A 13347-nucleotide genomic window follows, 5' to 3' on the forward strand; every position below is an offset into this window, starting at 1 on the left:
ACTTAGTATGGCAGCACCGCACGAACTGGGCAACATCTGCAGCCACATGCGGCCAGTAGAACTTCACATGCAGCCACCCCAAGGTCTTCTGCACTCCAGTGTGGCCTGAAAAGGAGTTACAGTGAGCGAACTCCAACATTTCCTTTCTACAAACACTGGACACAACAATCTGATGACAATCCCACATTCCGTTGTCGACACAACATACAGGGGATGCCAGCACCTCCACAGTACTCCGTCCTTAACAGAAAAACAACCAACTTTCTCAACGGCACAATCCTTCACTGAAGCTAACTTCAGCTTCTGAATCTCTCAATCACCCACCTGAACTCCTTCAATCTCTCAACAATCACCTCCTCAACGGGAATTGGAAAGTTTCATCGGGTAAGTTCATGAACCTATCTTCCAGGGAGAGGCTCCTATAGCAGTTATAGGAGCCTCTCTCGTCAGTGTTCTTGGTCACCGTCTTTGGGGAAATTTCCACTATGGCTGCAGGATCACCAGGCTTCTCTTCACTGAGTGGCACATTGTCTCGCTCTGATCTCCCCATGCCATGGGTCTGGTCAAAGCACAGGCCGAAAATGCATCTGCATCCATTTTATCAACCTGTGGGGGATCATCAGGCACAGGCATCTCGGACAGTAAAGGGGCAGTACACCTACTTGCACCTACCAAATTATTTCCCAGTAACAAGTCAAACCCTTGAAGAGGAAGAGACTCGAGGTGCCTGAGGTGCACTGGGTAGTCAAACAATTTACATTTCAAGTTTCTAGTCACCACAGGGATAACCTTTGTGCCAGTAACTCTTGAATTAGTACGTACTCCTTAGTTGGGACTTTAAGTTCAGGGTTTACCTACAATGACAGTAAAGCTCCAGTGCTATATACTGTAGAATACTCACAGGAAATTCAACTCCGTCCAAAAGTACCACACCAGAAAACAAATATCGAGCAAAAGAAGAAGCAGGGGCAGCACTGTTAACTGCTGCGAGGACAACGTCTCCAGAAAGCAAAGTGGCATCAGGACCGGGCACGGGCATACCACCTCCTGCCTCCAGCTTCTACAGTGGGCTCCTTATCCCATCCTCTGAAACAATATGCTGTGGGGAGGGAAGAAACACAAGACTCCAGCAACCTTTAGGCCTGGAGGACAAACAGGAGTCACTGCTGGTCCACCTCGAACAAGGTTGGCGGGCTTACACAGGACATTCTTTTTAAGGCACTTTCAACTCTGTGACCTATACACTTACAATAAATACAAAAGTCATAAGGATGCCTGGAGGAACAACAGGAGATATTAAAGGGCACAGAAGGAATAGGTTTAGAATTAACGCCTAAGTCCGGCTTATCCAAGTGTTGGTTACTCTGCTGAGGGATATACTTCTTAAAGTGGAGGTTCCAGGAGAATTTCTTAGGTTTATTACCATACTTATCCAATACATGATCATCAAAAATGACAGCAGCTTCATAGACTGTTTTGACTTTCTTGTCTGATAAATGAATCCTGTATTTACTGTCTAATTTATCCAGGAAAATCTCAAAGATTACAGTATCCCTCAACCTACAGGTAGTACAGCTTGCATCATAACAATTTGCCACATTTTCACTACGAATTTTTATTTGGAAAGTCAGTCACATGTCAAACAAATTCTATGTAAGATTTCTGAGGATGCATCTTAGCATTCCTAAATTGGTGATGGTATGCCTCAGGTCTTAATTCATGATCACGTAGAATTGAATTCTTCAGAACCTCATAATGTAAGCATTCTTCAAGAGTGCCTTACCTTTAGCCCCTGGATGGTGGGCTAAAATTTCCTTGCGCTTCACCTCAGTACAGAACAATTCCACAAAACAGCCATCTAACCTTCATATCTCAAAAAACATAACAGTTAGGGAAATGAATTAAGGACCATTTTACACAACAACTCTTCATATTCCGTATGAAACCATCTCCAAGTCTGGAGGTGGTCCCGTTGATGAGTAGGGAGCTGCTGAAGATGTGGAGTTTTCCATAGATACCAGGGATACATCTGAGGTGGTGTTCCTGGCCAAGATTTCGGTCCCGTGGTGCGCGGGCTGACCAGCCATTGATAACGCTCACTGGGAGAGGACTGGGAGTGTTTGCAAAGCTGCCCAACATGGCGGTCACTTTCATACATAATCTTCAACATTTCTCTACTCATAGTAACGATTTTGAGTCATCACCCTGCACCTGTGGTTCTTCTGTGGTTTTCCAGTGTAACAGACTGTCACTTTGCCCCGTTACTGTATGAGAGAACTCTCACAGATGGAATAAGAAGCGCCGAAAAATATACTTACTCATTTTCCCATAATTTTCAACCAACTTTGCACTTCCGACTATCTTTTTCCATCAGAATTTCTTCCGCAGGTAACACATACTAGTATAATGAAAATTATATTTCTAAAATTGATACATCATAAGGTAGACACTTGTATTGCACTTAATCTTTAGGTTCTTTCCTTTGCCTTAGGACTTATACTCACATTACAACTCATGTTCTATACCACTTATTCTACAGTACTTGTGCTTGATAATTATCATGTTTGCAATACAAATCACATAATTTTTATGATACTACTGTACCTAATGCCACAAAACATGCAAAAGTATTACCCAAGAATGATTGGGGTTCTCTTTCCTTAGGTGCTAGGGTAACTATGCCGTAATTATTAACATGTTCAACGTCACAGATCAGCATTGCACATATGTTATAACTTATAAATTATAAAGAAACACAGCACTCACACAAAATTCCCCCATATTTAAAATTTTCCAAACACCTGTGCTGATTAGTCTTGTTATTAGTGATAGTCAAAGAATCACTCTAGGCAAAGTGCGACCTTGCCCTCATTACACTGATAGTATGATTCTTCACGTCCTTGGTCCAGACCTTTTTTTGTCACGCAGACATGGTATCTCCTGTAGGTCAATTGGCCTGCCAGAGTTTTGCCCATGTGCACTAGACGGTGCTGTGATAGGTAGCTGGAACTCGCCAACCTGTCAGCCATTGCAACCTGATACATTGACCTCCTTTCACCTTCCGGGTGAACAGTTGCATACATTTCAAGGATCTGCCGCACCAGTTCTTTCTTATACTCGTGTAGAGAAATTGTCTTCCCAAAAACCTCCTTGTGAAGAATGAAATTATTCAGAATTCCTACACCAAGGTGTAAGAAAGCCTTCTTGTACCAGCGGCAGGATTTTCAGAGACAATCTATCTCACCTATCTGCATGTCTGACTTGTCCACAAGCCACATGTTGATACCCACAGGCCACAAATTAATAATATAATCACTGGCGGCATCTGGCTTGAACACGGTTCCCTGGTCCTGTGGTCTGTCTTGCCTGTGTCCTGCATAACCCTTTTGTGAACTATGGCCAACAATTTGACCTTCCACGCTTATCATGTCAGTGAATCGCCAATATGTTACCACACTTCAGGTTTATCAAGGTACCTCCCTCAATCTTCTCGGGATAGGGTGGAAAATTCCGCAGATTGTCAAAGACAGTTCCAAAGGTCCCAGTTCCATGCTCAAAGAGATATTTTGTCAAAGCCTGGGAAGTGTAAAAATTGTCTGTGTACAGAATGTGATTCCTGTGGAAGTATCTGTCCATCAGAACTTTTACCACAGCACCAGATAAACCATGCAGATCATCAGAGAGAATGTTCACATCTGTAGCAGAATAGATAATGATGTCCAGCACATAATTATCCAGTCTGGTAGTCAAAGAGGACAAAAAATTTCGGTCCAGAATGGTGAGTTTTGAGGGTACATACAGAATAAATGCCAAACCACCCCAGAGCAGAACAAGCAATCTGTCTATCACAACCTTCTGAAACTGCCAGAAATGCCTCAGAAATGTGTCCTTGAGGAGCATAAGGATGTACCTTATTTTCCATAACCTGTCATTCGGTGCTGGGCCATAATTCGTGCTGAAGCAAAGAAACCTCAGGACTGCAAGATATCATTCATGCCTGATATATTTACCGAAGACAAGGGTATGGATGATTTCATCCATGGCCCAGTAGTCATGAAGCAGGTCATTTTTTTAGTGCACATAATCATCGTAAGTGTGAGCCACACATGCATCTCCGCCACGTCCACAACCTTCCACTCCTTCCTCCCTAGGTGACCAACATATTCAGTCAGCATACAGAGATTGCCTGGTGATAGTTGATTTCATCCACCAGAAACTGAACTACTGTGATGATGAAAATAGCCTCGAAAAATGACAGGATTGATGATGTTCCCCAGATTACTCCCTCTGTATACCAGCCCCTGTAGCATCAAAGGCAGGTATTGCTTACTCGAAACTTTCACCTTCATTCCACACAAAAGAATCAAGCCTGCCGATGCCAGGGGTGTACGGCGTGATGCTCTCACACCTGGACACCTCCTGTGACAACAAGCTCGGCCACAGGCACGCTCAAGGGCAGGGGGGGAATGAGAAGGTGAGGTGGAGGTAGAGGTGGCAGAGAACAAGGATAATGACTCACCTGTAGCTGAGACTTCCTGGCATGATGTTGGCTTGCCATGCTGATGAAGTGTTCCTGCAGACCTCCGCGTTCTCACTTTAGAAGGGCCAGGATGTGGTGATATAGCCCTTGAAGTGCTGGGTTCTGGTGACGAGGGTCGTGATGTGGACCATCAGCGACTCACTGCCTGTGTGCATGGTGGTGGGACAGGACAGCGGCGTTTACGGAGAACATGACTGCCACCCTCACCACTGTCTCCTTCACTTTTACCTGCTCCTGGATCGTCCACTTTCTTATCAGAGGCAAAGGCATCTCTCTTATATGCCGTCCCCGCCTACTGAAGCTCTGTGAGTACAGTATCTGAAGGGGCACGGGTCAGAAGACGAGACACTTCACTCTGTGCATGGTAATTTCCCTCCTTCTTGGAGGTAGTTTTCCCACTCTCACCTACACTGGACACAGTCATGTCTAAGGCACGTCCAATAGCACTATCTCTTATCCCTTTCACACCTCCCTTCGGCAGTTTGGTGGGGATGGATGACGCAACAGGGTCAGATGCATAGGGTACAGAATTGGATGAGGTAGATTCAGAAAACATGGCCGTACACCAAACCAAGGCACAAGAGTGACTGAGTCACATTTGCGTGAACTACTGGGAGTCTCTCACAACCCTTTGGTGGCGAGATCAAATGGTGGTGGCATACTGTCACTCAAAAACAAATGTGGTTCCAACCAATGCCAGGTGCCGCCCGGCAACAGATTTCTTGACAGTTCCAACCAGCATCCGATGGTTAGGGGTTAAGTACAGTATGAATTACGGTAGGCCAACGGTCTTTAGGTAGCTTATTCCCAACAGCAGTTTTCGTATCATGAGAAGAACTCCAAAACATGGGTCTTGTCAAAAGGAGGTACTAATTTAGTTGGATCGGTAGGATTGAAACCTGAGAAGGAATGGGAAGAAGTTGTCTGGCCTTCTGAGGATCTCATACAGTACTCATGATCAAGTTTCATTTGTTCTAACTTTGTTCTCTGATCTCTTTCAAGCTTGCTCTATCCTTGCCTGCTCTATCTTTGTCTGCTGCTTTAACTTTGCCTATTCTATCTTCGCCTGCTGCTCAACTTTGCCTACTCTATCTTCACCTGCTGCATCTTTAACTCTAACTTCATCCGATCTATATGAACCTTGTGTGCCCACTTAGCTTGTTCAAACCTGACATCCAGGAAATATGTATTAGGAAGAGACTAAGACAAGAGGAGCTCTGACTTTACAACACTGTCAACCACAGGTGAGGAATTTACATGAGCATGGGCATCCTCCTCTGAAACAGTATGGAAAGGAGCAGTGGGCGAGCTGAGGGTTACGTACTCCATGATAGCTAAAGCTTAGCACTCTAGTGGAGTAGACTGTAGCACCAGTCGAACAGGGCAGTACTCCCGAGGTTGATGGCAAGCTGGTGATAGGGAGAGCTGGAGCTCCCGTTTCACCAGCCCTCAGGACTTGATCCTGACCATCTCCCTTTTCTGAACATTTTCAGTGCATTCATTTACACAGAGAGTAAGCCAGCATGCTCTCATAATACCTCTACCTTCAACTGTCTACACCACACTACATGCGCATAACATATCACACCTTCTATTCACATCTTTAGTAATGGCCGCTGCAATCTTATTATCAAATGAGGTGGTACCTCGGATTGCCACCACCGGCAGGGTAGGGCTGGAGGTACAGGGTCCTCCCGGTCGCCATCAAGCGACTGTGCCGGCAGCGACTGTTGCTATTTCCGGGAATGCTCATCAGCAAAGAGGTGACAGTGTGGCCTTATTCTTTACCAACATCCGCGGCCTTACCACAAATTTAAACTTGGTTCATTTTTTCCTTCAGTCCATATCTCCTTTGGCCCTTTTCCTCACAGAACCACAAATCTCACCCTCTACTGATATATCTCCATTTTGTTTTCCCGGTTACCATCTCCTTACAAACTTTCGTAACAAGGGTGGCACCTGTTGTTATATCAAATCCCAATATGCAGTTGATACTATTTTAAACTTCACTTCATCCAGTTTTGATTACTCATTATATAAATTAAATTGCCAAAACATTACCAAATATATCCGTGTAGTTTATCGTTCCCCCAGTGCTTCTTCGGAACCCAGTGTATTTGATTCCATATCCACTCAGTTGAGTAACCTTGACCTTGCCCTTGGCAATGAAATTACCATTTTGGGCGATTTTAACATACACAATGTTGAATGGTTATTGAATTCTGCCCGGACTGACGACGCTGGTCTAGAATGCGAGCTGTTTGCGGAATCGTTTAATCTCACCCAGTTGGTAAAGCAACCAACCAGAATACCTGATAATCCTGACCATAATGCCCATCTCTTGGATTTATTCTTGACAAATAATCCAGATCAATACAGGATAGAGGTACTGTCACCACTTGGATCCTCTGACCACAATCTCATCAAAGCCTCATTAGTTAACCCTCCTACACCTCCCCATTCTGAACCTGTCAGGGTGACCCGATGGCACTTTGACAGGGCAGACTGGGATGGATTTAGGAATTATCTTGCTGATGTTCCATGGCAGTCTTTCTTCTCTGGTGATCCCATTTCTACCCAGTCCCACATTTTGCGACTTAATACTAGCTGGTATGGACTTATTCATACCAAGTCAACAATTCACTAAAAGATCAAACTCTCCAAAATGGTTTGATGGCAATTGTGCCAGAGCAACAGCCCAAAAGTCATTAGCATATAACTCTTACTTAAAATAAAAAACATCTGAATCACTCTCCCAATTTAAAATTGCTAGAAATCATGCAAACACTGTATTAAATCTATCTAAATCAAACTTTCTTCAAAAACAAGCATCAAAACTACTTAACAACCCTAATGACAATAGAATATTCTGGTCAACTCTTAATTCTTTCAATAATAACTTTAACAAGTCATCTTCCATTCCCCCACTAAAATCTTCAGATGGCAACATTACAAATGACCCACGTGGGAAAGCAGATATCTTTGCCAGTACCTTTGCCAGAAACTCTACCATAGACGATACCAGCCAGAATGTCTCAGTACTGGAACTTGATTCTCCCGAAATTGCCCCACTTAAAATACAAACAAGATACGTAAAATCTATCCTAGACAATTTACCTACCAACAAAGCTCCTGGCCCAGATGGAATTCCGCCAATTGTTTTGAAAAAGTGCTCTCCTGAATTTGCCTCTGTCCTAGCTAAATTATTCAGACTATGCATACGTACTTCTTTATTCCCAAATTCATGGAAAGAAGCCAATATCCACCCAGTTCCGAAGAAAGGAAGTTCGTCTGACCCCTCCAATTACAGACCAATAGCTGTCACATCTTCTCTTGGTAAGGTATTTGAAACTTTAATTAATAAGCATATTGTTAAACATCTTGAATCCAATAACTTAATTAGTGATAGACAATACGGTTTTTGCCACGAAAGATCCACCATTGACATACTCAATCTCTTAACTCATACCATCCATCAATCAATTGATCTTTTTGGAGAAACTCATCCAGTACCTCTTGATATCTCTAAAGCTTTTGACAGAATATGGCACCGTTCCCTGCTGTCCAGACTCCCTTGCTATGGACTAACGTCTTTTGTTCCTTTGATTTCTTCTTATCTTAGTGACAGGAAAATAAGAGTAAAAGTAGATGATGTATATTCGAATTTCCACTCAATTAATGCCGGCGTGCCGCAGGGATCAGTTCTGGCGCCAACCCTATTTCTGGTTCATATTAATGATCTCTTATCTGTCACTCACAATCACATTCACTCATATGCAGATGACTCAATACTACATAGTTCATTCACACTCAGACATCCATTTATAAAGTCTAATATCTCTACCTCTCAACTCAGTACAGCCATCTCCATAAATCAAGATCTATCTACAATCAGTGAATGGGGACAAAACAACCTTGTCTCTTTTAATGCTAGTAAAACTAAATATATACAGTTTACTAATAGACAGATATTGCCAGATTCGTACATTACCTTCAGTGCTACTAATATTCCCATTCTTGGTGTCTCACTTAACAGTGCCCTCAGCTGGACCTCTCATGGCAGATCACTTGCTAAAACCGCCTCAAAGAAACTTGGATTATTGTACAGAGTCCGTAACTTCTTCGCCGATGAGCAGTTAGCTATAATTTATAAGAGTCATGTGCGCTCTCAGCTTGAATATTGCTCACCCTTGTGGAATGGTTATGGAGAGGTTGCATTAAGACAACTAGACAAAATTCACAATAAAGCTGTTAGAATCATTAACAACCCTGCCATTACATATAAACTACCTCCCCTGCAAGTAAGAAGGAATGTTGCGTCCCTTGCATTATTTTACAGATATTTTTTTGGCAAATGCTCAGACGAAGTTGCATCCATGGTGCCACCTCTCCATGCCTTCCCTCGTGCTACACGGGCATCTGGTAGCGCTCATGACTGGAATGTCACTCAACCATATTGCAGAACTTCTGCCTATCAGAATTCTTTCATTCCCCGAACTGCATCTCTCTGGAACTCGCTTCCCCAGAGTTGTTTTCCTCCAAATTTCAACCAACAACTATTCAAGTCTAACTGTTACAGATATTTTATGAACAGAGGACACCAGTAATCTGGTGTATGGATTATTTTTTTTTTAACCCATTTATTTTTCCTTCCTCCGTTCTGTTACTTATAAAAAAAAAAAAAAATCCACCAAGTAAATATACAGCACTAACGGAAATGACAGATTACACAAACTTGCTTGATCCCGGCACAAGTCGCCACTCAGGTACAACGAGGAGGGGCTAAAAGGTCTAACTGTCTGCCTGAAGAAAAGGTAAAGTGTGCAATGGAAAATTTTACAGTATACAGTGGCGGGTAGCCACACTAAATTGTAAGCTCAGAAGGAGGAAAAATGGTAACAGTGTCCAAAACGAATTGCAGTGACCAAAACGGGGAATAAAACAGGTAATGAAAATACATAACATATAGCTTCCATAACACATACTTGTGTGGGTAAGGTTGAAAGTTGGACAACAAATGTGGGGGATTGCACAGTATATGCATGTATGCGCCAATGCAAGATCGTGCAAGCAGAGTGAGGGAAGAGTTCTGGACAAATGTGGAAGCATGCATGAAAGTGTCTGAAAGGAAAGAGTGTTTTTGATTGGAGATATGAAAGGAAAAGTAGGGAATGGGAAGCTGGATAGAGTAGTTGGTGAATTGGGTGTGCCTGCTGAGATGGATGAGAATGGCAGTGCTTTAGTGGACATTTGTGCCGGGAAGGGGTTGGTGATAGCTAATACCCTCTTCAGGCACAAGGTGATCCACAGGTAAACGTGGCGAGTGATGAGAAGGGTGAGTGGTGGACTGAATGAACGGAAGGCAATGACTGATTATGTTTGTGTGGATGAAAGGATGAGGTTTGCAGTGGATGCAAGAGTGTATAGAGGCAGGAGTGGACTTTCGAACCACCACTTGGTGGTGGTCAGAATTAAAGTCCAGAAAAAAATGGAGAAATAGAAGAAGAGAAGGACAGGAGGAAGTAGTTCACGCAAGGAGGGTGGAAAGGTTACAAGAGGATGGAAAAAAGGGCAGAATATAAAAGGGAAGTAGAGGAGCGATTGGGTAAATATTGATAAGAGTAGATGGGGGATGTGGAAGATGTGTGCAAGATATTCACAGAAGAAATCTGTGCAGCATGTGGGGTGGTGTGTGGGGTGAAGAGAAGATGAAAGGGGATGCAGGGAACACCATGGTGGACTGAAAGAAGAAAGCATATAGTGAGTGGATGAGAAACAGGGGAGTGGAAGAAGTTGAGAGACAGAAGAGAGAGAGTTATATGAAGAGAGGAAGAAAGAGGTGAAATGATTAGTATGAGAGAGTACGAAGAGAGCGGATGAGGAATTTGGAAGGAACTTGAGTGTAAAGTGAAGATAATGTAAGAAAATGTTCTGGAAAGAGGTAAAGAGAGTTAGACAGGGGAGTGATAGATAAAAATGGTAGATTACTAGTGGAGAAGGGAGAAAAAGTGAGCAGGTGGAGAGAACACTTTAAGGAATTGTTGAGCATAGAGAATGAAAGTAATGCAAGTATAGGTGGCTGGGAATTGGCCGGGAGAAGGAGGGATGTGGGAAGAGAGGAAGAAATCAGTAGGATGGAAGTTGTGGAAGCATTGAAGAAAGTTCAATGGGGAAAGCCCCAGGAATTGATGGAGTGTGTGGTGAAATGCTGAAGCATGGGGAAAGATAGTAGTAGAATGGATGTGGAAGATGTGCAGATTGGCCTGGGAGGAAGGTAGAGTTGCAAATGAGTGGAAGTCAGGGATAATTATTCCCCTGTACAAAGGAAAAGGGGAAAAAGAAGTATGTGGTAATCATAGGGGCATTTGTCCTCTTAGAGTAATAGGAAAAGTATATGGTAGGATACTAATTGGCAGAGTTAGGGAAATAACAGAGAATTAGTAGGAGAAGAACAGGGAGGTTTGAGAAAGGGAAGGGGTTGTGTAGATCAGATATTAATTCTTTGATCTTTAGTGGAAAGCTTCTAGAGAAGGGAAAGAAGTTGTATGAGGCCTTCATGGAATTGGAAAAAGCATATGACAGGGTGGATAGACAAGGATAGTGGAAAGTATTAAGAATATAGTAAGAGGAGTTGCGTGTAGAAAGGGCCCAACACACCACCCCCGGCCAAACCTGTTTTATTGCATATAACACTATTTTCACCCTTCCTCTATGTGCTGGGCTTGGATGGAAGACCCTTGCTCCACTCGACGTATGGCTCATAGTCCATACAAAACAACATGTGTGAATCGATCTTAGAGGCTGGGCAGCGGTTGTCCCAGGCAGCCTGAATATCGGCAGGGTCCAATATCCAGTTAACTCAGTGAGTGGCACGGAGGGTAGGGGATGGGAGGGTGGTGACGGGGAGGTGACATCATGCTTGGCAGGACTCGTATGCCAATCAGCAAGCTGCTCGTGAATACACCCCCTCTTTCACCCAATCATCACCCGGGATGGAGCCCAGGAACATGCCAGTCCATTGCTACACTGGCGTCTGTTTACATGTGCATAAAGATCTCCGCACTTTTGCACTTATTACCGAGGTTTACTGTGGTTTATTCTCTGAAAAGAAAGTGAAAAGCAGGGCAACAATTTTTGTTGAATACACTCAGACAGAGGGAGAATGCGAGAGAGTGAAGGACACTAACAACAGGACTGTAATGTTATTATTCATAGTAATGCTTAATATTATCATTACTATTATTATAAGACTAGTATTGCCTTTATTATTGTTGTGTTATGTTGAATACAGAGTGACTGTGAAAACATTAATGATGAATGGACTGACAGGGACAGACAGAGGGAGAATGGGAGAAAATGAGGGATAATAAGACCACCACTGTATTACCACTCTGATTATTATTATTATTATTATTATTATGTTTTAAAACCATATTATTATGCATATGAGCACCAGAAAATGCACTCAAAGTTCGGTAATGGCGACTAGGAAAAATTTTGAATTTATTAATTTTTAAGTATTTAGTTGTTTATTACGCAACAAACATAAATTTCTGAACTAAAAAAGTACTAAAGCATTTCCATTTTCAAATAGTATGCATTTCAAGCTTAAAAAAAAAAAAAAAAAAAAAAAAAGGTGCTAGCTCATAAAATACCTAAGTAACAATCATTTTCATGTTGCCAAACTTTGACTGCATATTCTTTTGATTTTTAAAAGTGGCGTGTTGGACCCTTTCTACGTGCAACTGCATATTATGGAATAGATGGGAAGTTGTTGAGGGCCCTGAAGGGTACGAGTATGCATGAGGGTGCTAAGGCTGCAGTGCGTGTGGATAGTTAACAGAGTGAATTTTTCTGTTTGAAGGTTGGATTGAAACAAGGGTGTGTCATGTCTCCAAGGTTGTTCAATCTGTAAATGGACGTAGTTATAAAAGAGATTCAAGGTTGGGCAGTGGATGTTGGAGCGGCCCTAGTGAGAGAGGGCAGTGTTTGGAAACTACCTGTACTATTGTCTGCAGATGATACTGTGTGATTAAGTGAAGACGAAGGGGAGCTGCAAGGCTTGTTGGATGAGTTTGGGAATGTGTGTATGAAACGGAATCAAAAGGTGAATGTAGGGGAAAGAGTAAAGTTATGGTCTTCAAGAGAAGTGAAGTCAGTAAATGTACAGTGAGACTGGATGAGGAGAACATGGAAGATGTGTGTTTAAGTATTTGGGTAGTGTGATGAGTAAGGATGGAAGTTTAAAGGGTGAAGTGCTTGAAGGGTGCAACAGGGAAGAAAGACTGCTGGTTCCTTGAGAGCAGTGGTAAGAAACAGGGAAGTGAGCATGGAAGTGATAAAGCTACTACATGAGAGAATTGTGATACCAACTGTAACATATGGAAGTGAAGCTTGGACCTTATTGGAGGGACAGAAGTCAAGACTGACAACAGTAGAAATGAGTTATTTGAGAGAAGCATGTGGCGTCACATGGAGAGACAAACTGACAAAGAAGTGAAGGAACGTTGTGGTGTGGATGTGGATGTGATAGGACGCGTTAGGAGAAACATCGCTAGAGTTATGGACGTTGTTTCATTGGAGATGCATTATCAGGGTCTGTCAGCCATATTTTGCAATGTAGGTTTTACAAGCGGAATAACTGAATACCTATAACGAAAACCGAGTTCATTCACCTCAAGGAACTCTCCACGGGTAATACATGATTAAATATAAGCTTTGTGAGTTTAAACGTTATTACCAAAGACGTTAACTAAGCTTTATAATCCGATGATGTCTTTCAGAGTCTATTTTTGATACCACAAGAC

The sequence above is a fragment of the Coenobita brevimanus genome, chromosome 77 (genome assembly GCF_032717465.1).
Source record: "Coenobita brevimanus isolate Jiangsu-jjx chromosome 77, ASM3271746v2, whole genome shotgun sequence".
Taxonomy (NCBI): domain Eukaryota; kingdom Metazoa; phylum Arthropoda; class Malacostraca; order Decapoda; family Coenobitidae; genus Coenobita; species Coenobita brevimanus.